At 40.4% G+C, this 22,350-nt stretch overlaps 1 protein-coding gene across 5 annotated transcripts in view; it reads right to left on the bottom strand.

The window, feature by feature from the left end:
* The window catches only part of Esrrg (estrogen related receptor gamma), a 613,235-nt gene that overhangs the window by 422,082 nt on the left and 168,803 nt on the right, over positions 1-22,350 (bottom strand). For all 5 annotated transcript variants that reach the window (XM_076941590.1, XM_076941589.1, XM_034513261.2 and 2 more), the window contains one exon: positions 1,306-1,391. The gene's annotated coding sequence lies outside the window, so the exon portion shown is untranslated. The remainder of the gene's footprint in view (positions 1-1,305; positions 1,392-22,350) is intronic.

The raw sequence follows: 22,350 nt of genomic DNA, 5'->3' as shown, positions 1-22,350 counted from the left end.
TTTTAGGAATCTGACCTGAAATAACAAAGCTAGGGCCACCTTCATTCCTTCCTGCTTCTAGGAACTGAAACCTATTTTCCCACTACTGAAACATTGCCAATTTGTGAATGAAACAAACTCAGGTCCTCTGTGAAAGGAATTTCAGTTTGAAAGTACCATTTTCACACTGAAGCCAAAACCTGTTGATTATCTGCTGAAGTCTGACGTGCTCCGCAGGCTAGGGAGCACACTTCAAGAACAGGGCAGAGTGGACACTCATTTCTGCAGAAGCACTTCTTAAGGAGGCCTTACTGATGTGCTCAGCAGAGACACAGCAGCAGGGGTTCTGTTGTTGCTTCTCCTGGAGGGGGCAGTAGGTGTTCACCCTGCCTCAGGTCTACCTATGCAGGAAGACTCTGAAAGAAACAGATCCCCAAGCCATCCCTGTGAGCCTCCAATGGCAATTATCATCATCATGTGGTTCAACAGGACCAAGTGAAGGAAGGCACTGTGCCCAGAACACCAGCAGAGTAATGGATGGGACCTGCAATATCTATGGTTTTCCTTCAAAAAACAAAGTGAAATAAACTCAACCTTTATTTATGGAAATAACAGAGCATGCAATAGATAATGAGTCCATAAATAAGTTTATAGTCAGAGAGCTTTGCCTACCATAAACACAGGACAAGATGCACAGAAAGGTAATACTTTGTACTCTGTACTCTACCAAAATACAGAATTCAGTAACAGCCTGACCTTGCCAACCACATTTTACAGGTCAGCAATAATTCACCAGTTCAATGAGGGCACAGCCCCACCAAAGAGCCTTATGGTCCCTGCTACCCACATGCAGTGACACCTACCCATCACCACATGCCACAAAAGAAGCATTCAGAGAGCATTCAGATGCTGCTTTGGAGTCAGGTGCCAAGGTGATGTACACTTGTGATCCTGGCACTTTGCTGACAGGCAGGACAGATCTCTGTGATTTTGAGGCCAGCCTGATCTACATAGGAAGTTCCTACTAGCCAAGACTACATAGTGTGACAAGGCTACATAGTAAAACCCTACTTTTTATAAATAAATAAATAAATAAATAAATAAATAAATAAACAAACATTGCTTTTACATTTTAAAAGACAAAACAAGGAAAACCTCAGACCTTTCTGATGACTGTATTATTGGTTACAAACCAAACTGTCACAGATACAACACAACACAACACAATAGACGAAGACGTCAATGGGCTGTTTGTTTTACCTGCAGGTGTGTAGCGTGGGGCATAGCATCACACAGATCTTAAGAGTCTCATGGAGAGGACCTTACCTTTCCAACTGCAACAGTGTTAGCGTAGGATTCTTCCCTTACATCTTCATCACTTCAGGTTGCTTCATTGATGAACCAGCAAGGAGCTAATGTGACAGAAGCCAGGGTCCAACCCAAAAGAGGAAGAGAAAAAAACAGGGAGAAGTGAGGTCACTTTCTTGGCCACTGCATTTAATAAAATCCTCCAGGCAATAGAGTTAAGCACACATTAATAAGTATAATAGTATGCTGAGCCTTTAGCAAGTCTTTGATTTTCCTATATATACCATCAGGACTGTATTAACACTCCAGCAAAGGACTAGTCCTCCATCTTACTTTACTTTTCTTTCTTTTCAGTTTTCTCGGATTTATTAATCTTCTATTCCTCTCTTACATATGGTGAATATACCAGCAAAAGTTTCAAAGCATTTCTCATTATAATACCCACTGTAGCTTTTGAAAGAAAAACAAAAACAAAACAAAAATGTTTTTTTTTTTTTTTTTAAGACCAATGCACTCACTAGACATCAGCCGGAAAATTGCACACATTTCTCTACACTTTGCTTCTTATTTGGGAGTGGACAGAAAGGCACAAGATTTAAAGTAACTTCTCAGTTGGTTTTAACTGAATGTGAACAAAAGCTGTTTCTTCAAATATATCTGTCCATTAAAGGACGCTAGTAGGTCAAATTGCACTAAATTGCCTGTATTCTTCAAATTTGAAATATAAAGGAGACCATTACATAGGACTTGACACTTTTTGTATTATTACTGTTACGTACAAGAGCTGTTCTGAGCAACCGTGATGTAGACTTACACCTCATGAAGGAATATGGAAAAGCTCGTAACCAACAGGTAACTGGTTGGGTGTCTGGCCTGATACAATGATCTATGTATAAGGTATAGGACAATTAAGTAGCCAGATGGCACTGAACTGTTTTCCATGACACTCTTGCGGGCATGACTGTGCTAACTATATAGACCTTAGAAGGGAACATCTCAAGGCAATGTCTGCATTGCCTTCAGAAAACTGCTATAAGTCTGTTCACTGGGACACCTTTAGGCACATGGTCCTCCACCCACCCCACCCTGCACAGCCCTGCTTCTTCAGGCATCTTTGGCAATGATGGAGTTAAAATTACAGCTCATGACAGCATCAAGAGGAAAGCTTCCACCTCAGTCTCCTAATACCGAGGGGCTGTAAAATACCCAGTTGGAAGTATACTTTAATTTGCTTTTAGAAATGTTGGGGTGTTGGAAAGCAACGGTGTGTTTTTGAAAGAAATTTTTTAGTAGAATGAGAGCGCAGAAGATAGACTAGGACCAGAGAAGAGGAAGGGGGTCTGCTGTAGGTTGGAATTTGACAGGGAATAGAGTCAATAAAGGAGGCTGCTTGGCAGAGAAAAGTAGAGTGTTTGCGTATACTCATGAATGAGACAGGATGCAGGAAAACACGGCTGTGAAGATCCAACCCTATTTATTTTCCAAGATTGTGAGCACAGGAGGCCTGTTGAAAAGCTGTAATTTGTGTGAGTGTAAAGAAACATTAAGAAGGATCCTATCCAAATAGCATGGCAGAATTGGAAGCCTGGGAAAGCTCATTTGGATTTGTGTAGTTAAAGAAAGCTGAGGGATAGAGGGAACATGGGACAGGTGTTGATCTGAACAGTTATGTTGCTGTCTGAACATGTTGACCATGGCTGTGACCAACATGACTGCCAAGGTCAAGGTAACATTGAAAATGTGCTACCTGGACAAGTGAGATGGCTCATGGTTACAGACTCTTGTCATGCAAGCCTGGTGACCAGAATGTACATGAAGATGGAAAGAACGAAGTGACTAGACAAAGCTGCCTAATGCCCACACACAAACAGTAAACAGTTCTCTCTCTCCCTCCCTCCCTCCTTCACTCCCTTCCCTGTTTCTCACACACACACACACTAATATGATATTGATAATAATAGAAATAATATTTTAATTTTTAAATAAAATGCATTATTTGTCTAGAACAGGGACTATTTATGGGGAGGAAGGAAAGAGTATGAAGAACAATATGGGGTAATAGGGAGTTAAATATGATCCAAGAACACTACATACACACACACACATATGTACACATATATATGAAAACATCATTAGTTTGATATAAATTAAAAGGTGTTAAAAATAACAAAGTGAATTATCTGTCAAGTCCCATATTTAAGACTGGTAAAAATTCAAAACAATTATAATGATGACCTTGGAACTAGTTCTTGGATTCTATGTACCCAAGATCTCTATGTGAGAAAAGATGACAAATAGAAAGATATGATATTAATTTCTATTCCTTCTATGATACCTACTTAATAATATGAACTCTAATCTCCCCAAATAAACCCCAAATTTAGGGGTGATAATTAACCAAGATGAACAATTTCTTAATAAAAAATATGAATAATATATTGAATGATAGTAAAAACAATTTTTAGCATTTTAGTTACAAAGGCTAGAGGTATAGCTCAATGAGTAGAGTGTTTACCTAATATACACAGAGACCTGGGTTCCATTCTCATTACCATAGAAAGTGGGCATGGTGGCACATGGCTGCAATCCCAGTACTCAGAAGGTGAATGCAAGGGGCTCCAACTTCCAAGGTCAGCTAGACAGAAAACTTAAGGCCAGCCTGAGTTACATGCTACCATGCCTCAAAAACAATGAGAAAAATTGAGTAAGAAAATTAGTGAGGGAAGAGATTTCTGTGGGTAACCTAGAATGCTCACAACCACTCATTCTGTAAATAACCTAGAACACTCACTACCATTCACTCTGTGAGTAACCTAGAATGCTCATGGCTACTAGTCCTGTGGGTAACCTAGAACACTCACTAACATTCACTCTGTGATTAACTTAGCATGCTCATGACTATTAGTTCTGTGGGTAACCTAGAACTCTCGCTACCATTCATTCTGTGAGTAACCTAGAATGCTCATGACTACTAGTTCTGTGGGTAACCTAGAACACTCACTACCATTCATTCTGTGGGTAACCTAGAATGCTCATGATCACTCATCTCAGTTGGTTTCCTGAATCTCAAACAATAAAAAAACATAGAATGGAACACACCAGCTTTATAAACTGGGAATCATTTGCTAACTATTGAGATTGGAAGTATGAGCTGACAACAAAGAAGTAATTCTGGGTACCAGCACGAGTAGATACAGTGGTGGCTTGGGTATGTATTGTACAGGGGACAATTTTCACATTTCTCCTAGTATGAATAATAATACTCCAACCTGGCTGTGACCTGTGAAGATTGGGGGGTCAAGCATCATGATTGCACCCTCATTTCACAGAATATTTTTATATTATATAAAGACATAAATTGCCACGAAGCTACTGACTCCAGGGCAATGGAATTTCTTATACTATCTCCTCCTTTACCCTATACTACCCATTGTAGGAGCCTCTGTATTTCCTAGCCACTTCCTTTGACAGAGAAGTACTAATTTGCCTCCAGAGGGCATAAATTGGTGCAAAATTCCTAGTCGGTGCTAAGAATGGACATTCAGAAAAAAGAGAGAAAGTGCTGGGTACATCATAGTCCTGACATCATTAACAGCACAGTCAAAGACAAGATACTTATCCTTGGGGAAAACCCATGTTAAATCCATCTCACTACTAAGGTTACTAAGTAACCTTGGAACCTAGTTCCACTCAGGTTTGAGCTATCCGTTCATATCCTGTGAATACCAGCAAATGAACAGCACAATCAAAGATGCTCTGAAAGAGGAAGTTCCTGTTGCTCCCCTGCTCCCTCTGCACAGAGACTGAGCATAGAGTAAGACAGCAGGGGCCAGCTGCAGTGTCTCAGCTTCCTGAACTTCCCATCAGGTATTGTTCCTGTGGGTAGGGGCTATTTGGTTAACTGAAGATTTGACAGGGTGGGGGCAGATCTATAACCAACATTAGAAGGGTTAATACTGGCAAATGCAGAATATCTACAGCAGCTACTGTTAGTTGGAAAAATAGACAGCAAAAAGGACTTCAGTGTTGACCCAGGAAACTATCACTAATAAGGGAAAATAGACTGCGATAATTACATGGTCAGCAACCAAGCTGGTTTTGGGGTGGGTAATAATATATATCCTTACCCCACAAAAGAAGAAAGAGATAATTCCCCTCAGTGTAAGTAAGTTCAAACTCAGTATTCTGGATTCAGCCTTCCTGGTATCGGCTCCCTCCCAAATTCAACAAGGTAAATAATTGCAGTTTCTAATAAAGAAGGCTCTCTTGTGAATGAAGACAGAGAATTTTCAAAGTATGTGATTTCTACAATAACTCGGCCAAAATTCCCGGGTCTAACACTGTCAAACACTCCTCTTCCACTTTATCTCTGAGTTGTAGAAGTCTGAGAGGAAGAAGGCAAAACATCAAGGCAGAAAAAACCCAACTGAATGACTAGAGAAACCATGAGAAGGAACAGATGGAAAATTTTTCTTCTATTCGCAACAGATTAAGACCTTTGGAAGAGCCTAAGTGAAATAGAGCGTCTCTTCTGTCTTCTCATGTCCTAGGACATAGAAGGCTACTGAGTGTGTGTGTGTGTGTGTGTGTGTCTGTGTGTGTGTGTGTGTGTGAGAGAGAGAGAGAGAGAGAGAGAGAGAGAGAGACAGAGAGAGAGAATGACAGACACAGAAAGACAGAGAGACAGAGACAGAGAGACAGACAGAAACAGAGACAGAGATAGACAGAGACAGAGAGACAGAGATAGACAGAGACAGAGAGGCAGAGAGAGATCAATTGTGGACTAGTCTAATGTCCTACCAACCATGGTGGCCTAAAAGCCCCCATAGCTTTTTCAAACCTTGAACAACCACAGGAAGATAAGGTAGAAGCCATTTCCCCCTCTTGGGGGAAAACACAGATCTCCTCATTCCTTGGAACCTTCCAGAACACCTGGAGATGGACAAGGCTACACTGACCCTATTTTCAGAGTAATTAGATGCTTGTGGAAAATCATACTGCAGATTCTTAGGAACAATTTTTAAACCCATTTTTTATATATAATATATATATTATATATTTCCAACAAACCATCTCTGGTCACAGAAGATGACATAGCACTTTTTGTTAATTATTTCTGCTGATTAATTAAGAGCTTTAAAAAATTACATCCACTTAAAACAAACAGCTCCCTGTAATCTCTAACAAAGCAGAATGATGTGAAAAAAAATTGAGAGACACTGAGTACCAGGTAATGCCCAAACCCTTGTGGTAAATGGTATCATCTGCTCCATCAAGGAGGTAAAAAGGGGTGGGGAATGCGGTTTTCTTTCTTTCTTTCTTTCCTTTTTTTTTTCAAACATTAAGAGCGGAGAGTGCTAAGGAGGGATTGTGGGGAGGAAGGAGGCAGCTGCTCAATTGGTTCCTATTTTCAGAATTTCCTTCAAGCTGGCTCGGATTGAGAGCCATCAATTATTTAAAAGGTGTAACATGATGCTTCCTTTGTTGAAGCAAATCAGCTAGCAGACCCTGAGAGAAAATAAAAAATGAATTAGGAGGAATTTATTAGTGTGCTTGAAGAAAACAAAGATTTAGCTATCAGGAGTGACTTCTAGAAAGAGTTCAGTTTCTGTCTCCCCAAATCCACAGACCTTTTCTTCCTCTCTTTTCCTTGCCTGTTTGTTATTTTCCACAGTAGATCACAGAGAGGGGGTCCTATGAATCATCCCCTAAACTTCTCCTTTCTTTGCAGACTCTGGCTTGATGTATGGTCTTCATTTAAATTACAAATACACTAATCTGCACTGCTGTTTACCAAGTAGCATTTTAAATGAAAGATACAAGAAATTGCATCGCTCACGTTTAAAAAATGACTTTAGACTCAAGACCTAAAGGAAATAAAAAAAGAAAGAAAGAAAGAAACAGAAAGCAGTCAGTGTTCTGAGACTTCTGTAGCTGCTCCATTTCAGCCAATGGATGGATGGATGAAATTCAATTAGTGGACTTTATACTCAGGGCGCTATGATTCTGACTGCAGGTCTGATCCAGAACCAGTTTGCCAAGCTATAACGCTGATATTTGGGGGTGAGGGGAGGGAGGCAATTAAGAAAAAGTAAACAAAACTGACCTAAGGAAGGCTAGTCCCCATGGCACTCTCAGCCATGATGAGAAAATCCAGAGCCCTTCACCCTGGGACCATTCTTTACCATTTTCTTAACTAGTTGATGTCACTCTCCAAGAGACCTCACCACCTAAGTCTGTTGTTCCCAGTTTTAATATACTCCAGAGATATAACACATTGCCTAACATGAATTTGAAACCAAACAGAACTAGTAAATCACAGGTTTGTATCATCCTTAGGGCTCTTTCTGTTGCAAACGTGCAGAATAGAATCTCCAGGGTATCAAGAGGACTCTCTCCATAGAACACAAAGCAATACAGATCTCCTACAAAAGCCTTGACAGTGGAGATCGGGCCTACATTATTGTTCAGTTAGTCAACCGATTGCTGAGAGTTTTGTTGAATTTGAGAGATAACGGTAAACACACTTGGGGCCCCAGGGTGCAGTCCAGTGGATGAGCACACATTAAACATGCATGAGGGGGTTGTCCCAGGATTTGTGGAAACAAATCAAAAGCAATGTGACTGAAGTTCAGTGCCCCAAGGGACCTCATGGGTCATCTGGACCAACTGTAAGCACATGGTATGGATCGGATGGACTGGCAGAGCGCATCAAACTGCTTATCTTGAGGGGGTATAGATTATCACACAGACAGTTCTTTGATGCCTGAATTGCCAGCTCCATGACTAAACACTCTTCCTAATGGTTTTCTCTCCTCAATAGATTCAATGTATCTAGGGATGAGTGTGGTCTACCATTGGGGAGGTAGAGGTAGCAGGTCTGAGCCTGATTGCTCTCTCACATAGACTTTATTTCCTCTCAGGTTCTCTGTGTGTGGTGTCCACTCTAACAGTGGCCAACTAGGACACTGAGTTACCGCTACAGCCCTGCAGCCCAGGATGATGCTTTTTCATTTCCCCCTCCAGCTACGTCACCTAAGTGAGATGCCCCAATTTAGAGTCATTTCCACGTAAGAAATGGATGAGAGATCCAAACCATATGCTCTACAGCTTGTCAAGGAAATTAACTATAAAGACAGTATCGATATTATACAATTAAAATGAGAGCTCTTAACATATTTAATTTCCCCCTGACCTGACTTTCCTCAGTCATAACGGACAAAAAGTATGAATTCATAATTTGCAAATAGCCCTTGGTCTTTTAATATATTCCAGGAGGAACTTAGACCCCCCGCGTGTATGAGCAGGCACACACATACATTTGAGCATACGTGTTTCTTTATCAAGGGCAAAAAATAATCACAAACGTAGAGATAAGGGCTCATTCCAGGTTGTTGAAAATGTAGACTCTGTAGCATATTTCAAGTGCACAAATCGTATCTTTCCATAACACTTATAATGGAAGGAAATGAAGAGAAAGAGAGAGAAGAAGGGAGGGAGGGGGAGAGGGGGGAAGGAAAAGAAGAAAAGAGGGTGCATGAAGCAAGGGAAGGAGGAAAGTAGTAGGGAGGGAGAGAGGGAGATAGGAAAAGAGAGGGAGAGGAGGGAAACAGGGAGGAAGAGAGAAAGAGAGGAGGGAGAGAGAGGGAGAGAAGGAAAGGGGGGAGAAAGGAAAGGAGGGAGGGAAGGAAATTAAGGAGCTTTCTCAATCTTTTCACATTATTTACTATATAAGACATCATGTGTTTTCCCCTCTTAAAAACTTGCATAAGGCATCTATTTGGAGGTGTTTGGGATTGTTGTGTTTTTAAAATTTTAACAATCATAGCTCTGCAGCTTAATCACTTGTATGTGTTAGAAAACCAGATGGTTCAAGTGGGCGTTTGTTTACAAGCTCTTTGCATAAGGATTTTAGCTTCTTTTCAGACCAAAGCTGAGTATTTTAGCTCAGAAAAGAGGCAATAAAGAATAATGAAAAGAAAAAAAAAAGTCCTAGATTTCACGGGTCCCTGGCTCCCTGCCTCTCCTCTGCCACCCTGTCACCAACTTTTACAGGGAAGTGTGTGAGGATAAAACAGTGTACCCTGGGTTCCTTAGGAAACTGTCATACTTTGGGGCAGACTAGGTGTCTGTCCATCATGTTCACTTCAACGTTGTTCCCAATGCCATCTGTGGACCACTGGAAGAGAATACATTCTGTCTTCCCAATGTTATTGCTAGCTGTGTGCTCTGCCTGAGAATGAAATGTTCACCACGGTTTCTGGCTTCCTGCACTGAGTTGATTTGAGTTGACACTCACCTCATCTCACTCCTTCTAGGAGAAGATGAAACAAAAGAAAGAAGACATTACTGGGGTTTCCCATCCTTGATTCTTCTCACAGCCATGAGACCCTGCCTGCAAACTCGAGAAAGCCTTGGGTTGCTTAATGTGAAATCTGAGGATACACAGCAGAAACCTGAGAGGAGCGGGAAGGGTGTTGGTGAGGCATATGCTTCAAAATTTCCTTGTTGTTTGTGTATTTCTTGTTTTCTAGGTAAGAAATCACTTTGGCTTATCCGCTGGCCATTCTAGTGAAACAGCTCCTCTCAGCTGAAGCGAAAACACCCATCACTTGCACGCCATCATTTTCAACACTATATTAAGGCTCAGCATGGTGGGAGTGCCTGGTGTCTGTGGCTCATAAGCTGTCTGTCCTACGTAGTCTTCTGTCTTTATGAGAAAGACCCCGATCAAAGCAACTTGGAGAAGGAAAGGGATTATTTCAGCCTACGGGTTCTAGTTTCTTATGGAGGGAAGCAGGGGCAAGAACTCAAGGCAGGAACAGAAGCAGAGACAACAGAGGTCTCTGCTCACTAGTGTGCTCTCTCACTGGGTTGGTTCATCCACCTTTCTTATCCAGCCCAGGCTTGCATGCCCTGGGACGGTGCTGGTCACAGAGGTCTGGGCTCTCCTTCTTCATCAGTTAGCAATGAAGACAATGCCCACAGACCAATCTGATGAAGACAAGTTCGTTTGAGATTTCTTCCTCCTGGGTGTGTCTAGATTTATACTTGACAAAAAAAAAAAAAAAAAAAAAAAAAAAAAAAAAAAAAAAAAACCAAAAAAAAAAACCAAAAAAAAAACCAAACAAACAAACAAAAAAAAACTATGACACAGTCTATCCTTTCATGTTACTTGAATTTATCTCTCGCTCAACAGACTCCCAAGACTAAGATATTTGAGTGAAATATGCAAAGAAGCAAAGAATTTCCATGGATATGTCAGCATGCCAATGAACTCTGTAGCACATTTAATAACAAATAGAAAGACGACTCGGGCCATGGAAATACATTTGGTCACCATAAGATGTATTTGATTTTTCTTGTATTCATTCCAGAGAAAATTAATATTTTTTATAATTGTAGGATTATCTCCACAAATTTGATACAACCTGACAGTGTCTTTAGGACAAAGATATACTGTGTTTACCCTGACTATTAGCCCCTTTGCTCCTTGGGTTTTACGACTGTGGATCCAACTCATCCCACACCAAAGGATCTCAGAAAAAAAAGTCTGACCTGACACGCACAGACTCCTTGTCATTGTCCGTAACAAGTTCAGCACAAGTTTTCCTGCAATATTCATCTAATATTTAATATGTAAATAATCTAAAGACAATAGCATGACATTTTATAAAGCATTTGAGGACCTTGGAATTTGGATATCTGTAGGGCTCTCATTCTCCATGAATATCAAAGGACAACTAGAGTTACCCAGAGGACAGCGCACTGCCATGAAGCTGGAACACAATTAAAGCATGCAGGAGAAATGAAGAAATGACCTAGCAGACATGACCATTCTCTTCCAATTTTAATGATCTAAGAACTTAGCTAAAAACATCTATACAGCACCACATTAGGAACACCTAAGTAAATTACCATGCTCATGATTTATATGTCTGTTTGCTCTGATTTCTAAAGTAAAATTTACAAAAGAGTCCTCTTATTGTTTATTGCCTTTAATAAAGTAGAGTGTGTCTGGTGAAATGCAAACAGTCTTGAAATACTGTCTTGATCTTCAACAGAAGAAACTGGGTTTACTTGTGTACGGCAACACCATCCCCTGTTCAGGAACCAATCCACAAATAAAAGTGCTCAATAAACCAGTGAATAACACCAAACTTCCTGCCAATGTGAAGCTGGGGTGTGAACACAGAAAATGGAACATATGCTCAATTTCTACTCAAAAACTGTTCCCCGCTATTCCAGGCAATGATTGTTACTTGAGAAACAGGCTATTTTACAATTATTGAAGATATTCATCATGTTACATAAATTAGACGGGAATATATCCAAGAAAAGTGCAACCAAAGCCTACAAAATGAATATCTGTTATAAGGATAAACAGAAAGGCATTAAGAGTTTCCGATTACAGGAAGTAGAAACAGGTATTCATTCCATTATTTATCTTGGCTTTGTGTTTCTATCATATATTTTTTTCTATCATATATATTTTTAAGATATAGAATCTATTCCTGTCACCTATGTATTTATTTAGAGGTTTATTTTTTTTATTTTATTTTATTTTATTTTATCTTATTTTATTTTATTTTATTTTATCTGTATGGAAGTTTGGCCTGTATACCGCATGCATGCAATGTTCATGGAAGCCAGAAGAGGGCATCCGATCCCTTGAAACTGGAGTTACAGACTGTTGTGAGCCTCTGTGTGGATGCTAAAAATCGAACCCAGGTCCTCTGGAAGAATGGTCTGTGCTCTTAATTGCTGAGCCATCTCTCCAGTCTCTGTGTTTTTAATGTATGGAACCTTCACATAATGAAAGATCAAAGATACACTTTCATGGAATGCTGACCATGGAATGAAGTTTAAAGTTAGAGGTCACAGGAAATGAGAATGTTTAAAACTGAGACATGAGTGCCTCTAACTGTAGCCCTTGAACAGACACTGTGCCTGGACCTGTGCACACAGAGCACTTCCAACTCTGAAGCTCAAATGCAGTGCACACAAGTTATTCAGGGACTTAGACAATGCAGTAAGTGTCAATAGTGACATTCCTATTGATAGCCCAATAAACCACACTTCAAACAATATTAGCAATGCGAGGCTCAGGTACCACTCCTGATATTACCTGCTGACAGATATCTAGCTCTGAGCATAGTTTACAGCACGGAACATAAACACAAGTCTGGTGATTGGAATAAATCAGCCTCCTGACTGCTTAGAAACACACCGCCAAGATGGGCTTTATGCCTTACACAATGGAGCAGAAGGCAGTGGTATATATTTAAAATTTCCATTTTTAAGCTGTCACTCAAAAACTTTTCGTACTTTTCTTTTAGCTTATTGATCTTTCTGGCTCGTGATGAGACTTCAGCTGCTTGGTCGGCTGCTTTTAGCTCTGCTTCTTATTAAGAGCTAAATCGGGAATCACAAAATGCTACTAATTTGGCAGCTTTTGATAGAAATGAAAGCTAAAAACAGCACCAAGATAGTACAACCCTTATGTTTTATTGCCCCAGAATCCTGGATTTAACTACTATGGAGCATAATAATAGGTGATACCAAACTGTATCACTGTGCAGATATGATAAAATAAAGGCTTGTATTAAGAATGCCAGATCAACTATTACTGGTGTCTGATCCTCACTAAACTTTTTTGCACAAGAATACGTGTTTGTATATATGCTGGCACACACACACATACACATACATTCAAATATACATGCATTAATATACACATGCATATATATGCATATACATGAATATACATGTGGATATATATATATGCAGATATATATACACATATATGTACATGTACACATATATATACTATGTGCATACACATGAATATATGTGCATATGAGTACAGGCATATATATGTGCATATACACATGTATACATACATATACATTCTCATATATATATGGACATATATTGCATGCATACATATATACACACACATACAGTGCATACACACAGATATGTGCACATATATACACACACACATATATATCATGCATACATATGTGTACACATAAGCTCAGATAGTGCTCTGCTTTTTATACTTTCTCTCTTTAACATACAAAGAAACATTCATTCTTAGTTCTTTTTTTTAATTTTTAATTTTATTATTCTAGTTTCTATTTAATGTGGGGTTGCACATCATTCCACATGTGTAGAGGTCAGAGTACAACTAATTTTCTCCTACCATGTAGGTGGGTCATGTAGCTCAAACTCAAGTTGTCAGGCTTTGTGTCTGTTAGCTTCTGAGGCAACTGTACTTTGGTATCTCTCTCTGTCTCTCTGTCTTTGTCTCTCTCTCTCTCTCTCTCTCTCTCTCTCTCTCCCTCCTTCCTTTTCTTTCTCTCTCTCTTAAATACAACATTGCAGCAAAAACAACCCAAGTAAGACTAACGTAACAGTTATGTAATTGGCCAAACCTGACCAATCAATGTCCAGGACTACACTTCCAAAACCCATACTCTTCTTTGGGTAGTGAATTACGTCTCACAATCACAAAGCTTTCATAGGCTGATTTGGGATGCTGACCCTCTATCAAATCCATGTCTGTTCTCAGATAAGATGACTTCGGAAAAGTGGGGTCTATTGTCCCCTCTAATTGGCTGTGACATTTATCCTCAGCAGCAACAGCAGCTGGCACTTTGTTAGCATCTTTATGTCATCTTTAGGAGGCTCCTAGAGGCTATTCAAGGAGCAAAGTCTGTTAAGAGAAATATTCACAAACAGAAAACCTGCTTTTTGTTCATCTCTTTTTACGATTTACTTACTTTTATTTAATGTACATGTGTGAATGCCTACATGTATGTAAGATGCCTGGTGCCTGTGGAGGCCAGAAGAGGGTGTTGGAATCCCTGGAACTGGAATTACAGGCTGTAGGCAGCTGTGAACCACCAAGTGGTGCTGGAAAACAATACAAGGCCTTCTCCAAGGGTGGTGTTTCTAACTACTGAGCCATCTCCCCAACCCCTGCTTCACTCTCAGCATATCTGAAATCGCAGGTCTTCCACTAGTGTTTCTTATTTGACAGCTCTGTTGGTAATTTTAAACTTCCTGTACCATCTCAAAGAGAACCCCAAGGTCTCCCTCATTGTTTCAGTTGCAATACAAGCCCACTGATAAGACCAAAACTGACAAGACTCGAGAACTAGCTTTTCTCTTGCCTTCCTTTCATATCCAGTAATCCCACCCCAACCCCATCACGCTCCACCCCTACTTTATACACTTCCTCACTGCACTCCCATTGGCCACTTAGGTGTGTCCACAATTTGCATATGCATGTGTATGGGATGTTTGAACATTCAACTAAAGAAGGCCCAATTCCATTTCTCCCCACCAGGATGGTGATGAATTGGCCTCTCAAAGCTTTTCTGACAGACAGTGGAAATGGTAGCTACAGTGGCCAGAGGATGTCCTAGCTCCCCTATGCAGAAAGGTATTCAGAGCACGTAGTAATTATCCATCCATCTCGTTCACACTAAAGGCATGGCAATGCAATTTTAGCCTTATAATCAAGACCATATGACAAAAACCAAGGCCATTAGGGACCAATTTCGAGCATTCTCTGCAAGACAATGATTTTCCAACAGCACTTACATATGCTGAGCAGTTGCCTCTGCATGGCTGCAGCTGCTGCCATTTATATGACATCCCCACCCCACCCCCAGTTTTCCAATATTGCAAGGTTTCAACGCCTTGCTGGCTTGTTTTTCACTCTTTCATTATTTTTTTCCCCAAAACATAGTAGGAAATGCTGAGGGTAAGATTTCTGCTTGTGCCTATGTCTATACTGCTAGAAGTTGCTTCCTTTTCTTCTTTCCTGACTCCTGTGACTGGACACACCTGGTCCTCTCGACTCTGTGCACTTCCTCTTGAACTAAAGCAAGATCTTCTAGACCCATAATTATTCAGGTGCCTTTTTGATTTCACCACTTCTGATTCGGTGACGTTATCTCTGAAAGGCCATGATGCCACCCATCATAAATCACATAACTTCTGTACAGGCAATATGCCACTTACCAGCATGTAAAGAGAACTTAAAATCATATAAAAGCTAGCTCAAACACCCTCATGCATTGTTTTAAAATACCCAGCATGTTTTTCAGGGCAGAGACATGATTCAGCAGTTAAAGAGACTTGTTGTTCCTCCAGAGGACATGGGCTCAGGTTTTAGTGCACTCATCTCAGGCAACTTGCAACCACCCTATAACTCCAGCTGCAGGGGATCCACTGGCCCCTTCTAGTCTCTGAAGGTACATGAACATGCATAAGCACACACATAACACTCACTATGTATTCGTTTGGAAGAAAATGAAAGTCATTAAATAGCTTACATAAAATGGAAAAAGAAAAGCCAGATGCTGTATTATACTAGCATTTCTTTGGATTTCCTATGGACCCCACCCTCTTTCCAGTTCCTCAGTTGGTAAGAGGGTAGAGGGTTGTCTCAGGATATCAGTATATCAGTTCATAGTCACCTCTGTTCCTTAATTTATAAGACATATTGCATCATAACATCTCATTTTGCCATGTTTTAAAACTTTGAGACAGGGGCTGGTAAGATGCCCCACCCCTTAAGGACCTTGTAGTGCAAGCTGGATGACCTAAGTTTCATCCCCAGAACCCACAGGGTGAGAAGACAGAATTCACTTCCAAGGTTTGTTTTCTACCTTCCATTCCTGTGATGTAGCAGGAACACTCATACCCATAATAAATAGGATAATAAACAAATACAAATCTTTGAGAACTTCTGAGATAAAGTATATGTGAGTTTTATTGGTATTTTAAATGCAAAGCTGCATAGTTTTTTTATGTTAAAGTGATGTCTCGCCATAATGAAATGCATTTGAAACTATTACATAGCTCCATTCTACTACAGATGCATTCACACATTTTTTGATGACCATTTTCCAGAATGTTCTATAAAGACACTCAACTATCCCTGAACTAGATCCAGCAAAACCAAGTCTGGTCCACTTCACTGTGTACCCTAGAAATACTACCTTTATTTGGGGTTCTTTTTAAAAATGATTTAGTCATTTGTATTCTATGTATGAGTATTTTGTTTGCATGGGTGTGTGTGTTCCACATGCATGCAATACCCACAGAGGCCAAAAGAGGGTGTCAGATGCCCTGTGATTGAAGTTACAGCTCCTGAGAGCTTCCATATGGGTGCTGAGAATGGAAGCCAGGTCCTTTGCAAGAGCAGCCAATGCTCTTAACCACTGGTCCACTCCTCAGTTCTATTCTTAATTCTTGATGCCTAATTTAATATGACGAAGCTCGGCATTTTCAAGAAAAACAAGGGCAGGGACAATTATATTATTTTCAACAGAAAACACTCAAAAGCTCCTCCTGACTGTATCTAAGCAAGTGTAAACAAAAAGATTTTATAGAAAATTTGTGAAATATCATGGCTTGAGCAATCTGTGCACTGAGCCATATTCTGGTATCACAATTCAGCTCTAACAGTAAAAGATACATGCCTTGGATCATCAAGGCTATTGTGTACATGTAAATATGACCCCTGCTGTACACTTCCTCAATTAAGATGCTTGCCAGCTGGCAGGCAAAGAAGGAAGGTGTCCCATCTCAGAGGTGAGTGTGTGGGAACTCGGAATCATCTGATCCCACTGTCAATAGCACCTGGGGCTGGGCAGAACTGAAATTTTAATCCCTTGAAATGCCTTTAAAATGATTGCCCTATGATGTTACGCTGAAAATAAAGTCATCGCATATTGTGTTTTGGAAGAGTGATGTTCCCCACAGGCTCAGATGCTTGACTACTCCATCCTCAGTTGGCTGTGCCATCTGAGAGGATTATGAAATCTCCAGGAGACAGAACCTTGCTGGAGGAAGTAGTACACTGGGGTGGGACTCAAAGCTTTACTGCTCATCTTAACTTCCCGCTCATTTTGTACTTGCTGAGTGGTGGCAGGAAGACCAGCAGCCTCTCACTGGACTACCACACCTTCCTCACCATGATGGGCACAACCCCTTGAACAGTAAGCCATGATGGCTCCTCCCTGTCTCACCTTTGCTATTCATTGACTAAAGGACCAGAAGGAGCTAGCCTGTGGCATGTCTAGCACTTGGTCACAAATAACAGAAAATGGCCAAGTCTTCCATAAGACATCATAAAAATAACAATAAAAGAAGTTGTGAGTAATGCCTGTGTCAACGGGGTATCCTGGATCTGCCATGGGCTTTCAGTCAAGGAATGATCTAAATAAATAAAGGAAGGAAGGAAGGAAGGAAGGAAGGAAGGAAGGAAGGAAGGAAGGAAGGAAGATTTAGAATTCTGTAAGTCTTGAAAAAAAGTTAATCCTATGAAGCACTCAAGCTTATAAACGGGCTCCAGGGGCAGTGAATCACTGTGAGCAAAGATGTCTGTAGGTGTGGAGAGTCCTCTTCAGCTTCTGGTGAATCTTGCTGAATTGTGTATTGTATCTTCAGTGTTGAATCCTGTTCAGCTTCTGATGAATCTTGCTGAATTGTGTATTGTATCTTCAGTGTTGACTGTTCTCGCCATCATTATGGCCCAAGTAGTAAAAAGCTAACTAAATTCTTAGGCTCTCCTTCTTTATGTTTCAATACTCCTGTCTACATAGTCACAGATATTCTTTGTAAAATATGAATACCTAACAACCCTTCAAAAGACTAACTTTAGCGTCTTCTCTGAATTCATTTACTCATCTTCCTACTTAGAACGTTAACTTGGATATCTAATACGAATCTCAAATATTTATAAAAATGACTCCAGTTTACATCCTTTAGCCAAATTTACCCCATTTTCTAATCTTCTAATATTTTGCATTTTCTGGTGGCTCAGACAAAAAAAAAAAAAACCTTTGGAGATATTATCTACTCTCATGTAATTCAGTTGTCTCTTCTTTCAAAACACTCAGGAGGTTTGGCCAAGTCTCATCTTATTATCTACATCTCCATCATTACTCCCCCAGAACACTATGATATAATGGCATCTTTGTTTCCATGTTTGCCCTCTCCTGACTGTTCTTTGAAAATGAAAACACTCTGTTATTAGTAAATGTACTAACCAATGCTTACAATAGAATGCATTTTAAAGCACAAAATTTAGGGCCAGGAAGATGGCTTAGTCGGTAAACTGCCTGTCTTGCCAGCAGGAGGTCTTAAGTTCAAATTTACAATGCCCACATAACAGCTGGGTGTGACTGTAATCCCAGCACCAAGGAGGCTGAGACAGGCAGATTCCTGGGGCTTTCTAGATGGCCAGCCTACCCAAATCAGTAAGTTCTGGGTTCAGTGGGAGACCCTATCTCAGAAATCAAAGTGGAGAGCAACTGAGAAAAACAACCAATGACCTCTGGCTGCCACATTCATGTGCACCTATATACACCCACGTACACACATGCACTGCACACATGCATGTAGATACACACATGTACTGCACACATGCATGTACATACACATATAAGGTGTAAAATTTGATAAACTTTTACAAATGTGTACATTCTCAAAATCATCACAATTGAGTAGAAGACATTGTCACTCTAGAAGACCCCTTCTTATATCTTCTTATATGGTCTAATCAGTCACCTGACAGGAAGTTATGGCATCATTTCAATTGGCAAAGCTTACTTTGCTACATTCAGGAATTTACAAGAAAAAAAATACGGGGGGGGGAGGGGGTTGGGGTGGACATAATATCTGCTTTCCTTTTTTACAACATAGGGTAGAAATTTTGATGTGTTCTCTCTCTCTCTCTCTCTCTCTCTCTCTCTCTCTCTCTCTCTCTCTCTCACACACACACACACACACACACACACACACACAAAATAGATTCAAGCCCAGATCCTGTTTGATTATTATACATTTGGTTACTGTCAGCTGGAATTTTATTGTGAATGTTTCTTTCCATTTTGGTAATTCTGTCAAGTATGAAATGCTCCTTTACTGGAGTTTTAACTCCCCTTGATAGCCAATGATTTTGACATGTTTTCATACACTTATTGGTCATTTCTATATCTCCTTGTGTAATATGTCTGCTCAAATCCATTTTCTAAGAGTGACTTTAAAACAATATGTCAACTAGCATCATTTCTCTGCTCAAAACAGTCCAATAGCATTTGGATCTCGTAGAAAAGGTCCCAGCCCTGACATATCCACAGAACAATCTTCTGGACACTCAGCTTTGAGAATTAATTCTCACAGGGCTGCTTAGTCTATTGCCAATGCCTCAGCCCATGAGCACCACACATCATACCTGGAGCAACGCACACCACACCTGGAGCAGCACACATCTCACCTGGAGCAGCACACACCACACCTGGAACAGCACACATCTCACCTGGAACAACACACACCACACCTGGAGCAGCACACATCACACCTGGAGCAACGCACACCACACCTGGAGCAGCACACATCATACCTGGAACAACACACACCACACCTGGAACAGCACACATCTCACCTGGAAAAGCACACATCTCACCTGGAGCAACACACACCACACCTGGAACAACACACACCACACCTGGAACAACACACACCACACCTGGAGCAGCACACACCACACCTGGAGCAGCACACATCTCACCTGGAGCAGCACACACCACACCTGGAGCAACACACACCACACCTGGAGCAGCACACATCACACCTGGGAACTTCCAGGAACCTTCCTATCCCAGACACCCACTTACATTCTCATTTCTTCTTGGTCTTCCTAGAATATTCTACATAAAATAGCAACCACATCCCCAATTTTTTCTATACTCAATTCCAATTTTATCTTCTTCAAAGAACCATTAAGATGAAACTAAAACTTATTTGTGCTTGTTTTGGCCCCATCTTTCTTTCTTATTCTCCCTCTCTTACCTTTTTTCTTTTTCTTCCCACACCAAAATACAAACAAGAAGAACAGGAATGTTGCCTGTTCACTCTATAGCTATTCTGCTCCTCCCTGGTTCTCTATGCTCAACAAAACTAAAACCTCTGAATACATATATCTGGAATATTTATTGACTTAAATAAACAAATTGTTACTTAAGTCTAAGCTGCAAATTTGCCTACTTAAATTATAATCTTACAACTGTTTCTTTCAAGTAGCCATCTTAAAAATCTGTGCGATTTAAAAAGAGTTTGAATAAACATTTTTTTTGTTTTTTTGGTTTCATCCTTATTTAAAAGCCACTTTGTGGAGGAGAGGATTTCCTTGTCTTATCCTTATATTACAGTCCATCATTAAGGAAGAAAGGGCAAGCATTTGAGTGGTCTGGAAGCCTGCTTGCAAATGCACACAGCATGGCCTCTCACCAGGGAACTCTCTTGACAGACCAGGGAGTATAGAGGACCTGTGGAGGCTGGCTCTCTCAGAGTGTCATGCTCAGTTAGCTTTCTTACAGCCCAGGACCACCTACCTGGGGATGGTATCTGCTGGTCTCTCCCTCACCCTACATGTTCACAGACCAATCTAGACAATTTGTTTCTTTGATGACCTTAGGCTGTGTCACGTGGCTGGTGCAAGCTAACTAGGACACATGTGAGCCAAAGACTTTCAAGAACAAAACTTAAAAATTATATACACATCCAGACCATTGGTTAGGATGAGAAATATGTCCCCATAGGCTTACATCTCTGAACTTGTCCTCAGCTGATGGCACGATTTTGGATGTTTTTTTAGGAGATGGAACCTTGCTGGAGGATATGGGTCACAGGAGACCAACTAGAAGTTGTGTGGTCTGGCCCCATTTTCAGTCATCTCTCTGCCTCCTGAGTACAGACACAAGGTAACCAGCAGCGTAACCAGCAACATCATGCCTTCCAGTCTATGATAGATCGTGCATCTTCACAACCTTAGACAAAGAAAACGATCCAACACAATGTAACCAGCAACACCGGGCCTTACAGTCCAGTATAGACCATTCACCTTCACAGCGGTAGACAAAGAAAACACTCCGTTAGGTTGCTTCTTGTCAGATCCTTGGTCAGAGCAATGGCCAAAGTAATGAATATCTATAACTGTGTTTATGCACCTGAGCATACACAGACATAAAGGTCCTGCTAAGTGAAGTAATAATAAAATGGGCAATGTGACCTTTATTAAGTCCCTGCCACACATTAATCCTCACAAAATATCCCCGAGGGACTTTCCTACTTTGCAGATTAAGCTGAAGTGAAGGATATTTAAGTAAGTTGTCAAACCCTTATCACTAGTCTCTCCTACAGTCAGGATTTCAGCTTTATTATATTTTATCAGTTTGCCTTAATATTACATAGGCACATATGTGGGGATACGTATAAACTTAATTTAAATTAGAAATAGAACATTTAAGAAGTATACAGTATATAGAAAAGAAAACATTCTAGGGCCTTGTATTGCTTTTATAAAATTATTGTAATGTATATATGTGGATAATAGATTTTCTTTTGTTCATAGTAAAACTGAAGAGTGACTATATATCACATAAGTACTGTATGAAATGCAGAAGTCCAAGGAGCTTCTTGTACCTAGTTCCTGATGTAAGCAAGGCTTGCTGCCCAAGCACAAAGCCATCTGTAAAGCAGCCAGACTCATACCCAGCCCCACTTCTCTGAAGTATAAATACTACCTTTAATATGCAAATACTATTCTTTGATTTCCTTAGTAGTTTTATCATACAATTGCACTCTTAAAATAGTCTTGTTTTTATTCCTTCAAGATAGCACTCTACAGTTGTAATGGCTAAACTCTATCTATGATCAACTAAAACCCCAGCAGCTGGGCACTGAGGGATTTTCTTGATAAGGTCATTTGAGTTGGGAAGAACCACCCTAAAACTGGTCACCCCTTCTGTGACCACTTGAAAGGACTAAGATGAAGAAAGCTTTTTACCTACATGCCCTCACTGTGGCAGGCAAGTTGATCTAGCGTGTTACGGAGACATTTATTTCTTCACTGGTATTAGAACCTACTTCTTTAAGATTCTAATATGCACTAAATACTGTCCGTACCTCTCTAGGGATTTCTAGGACTCCAGCACCAGCCTGAGACTGCTGAGACATCCAATCTCATGAACTGAA

The sequence above is a fragment of the Arvicanthis niloticus genome, chromosome 10, assembly GCF_011762505.2.
Source record: "Arvicanthis niloticus isolate mArvNil1 chromosome 10, mArvNil1.pat.X, whole genome shotgun sequence".
NCBI classification, from domain to species: Eukaryota; Metazoa; Chordata; class Mammalia; order Rodentia; family Muridae; genus Arvicanthis; species Arvicanthis niloticus.
This window is presented reverse-complemented; position numbering and strand designations above follow the sequence as displayed.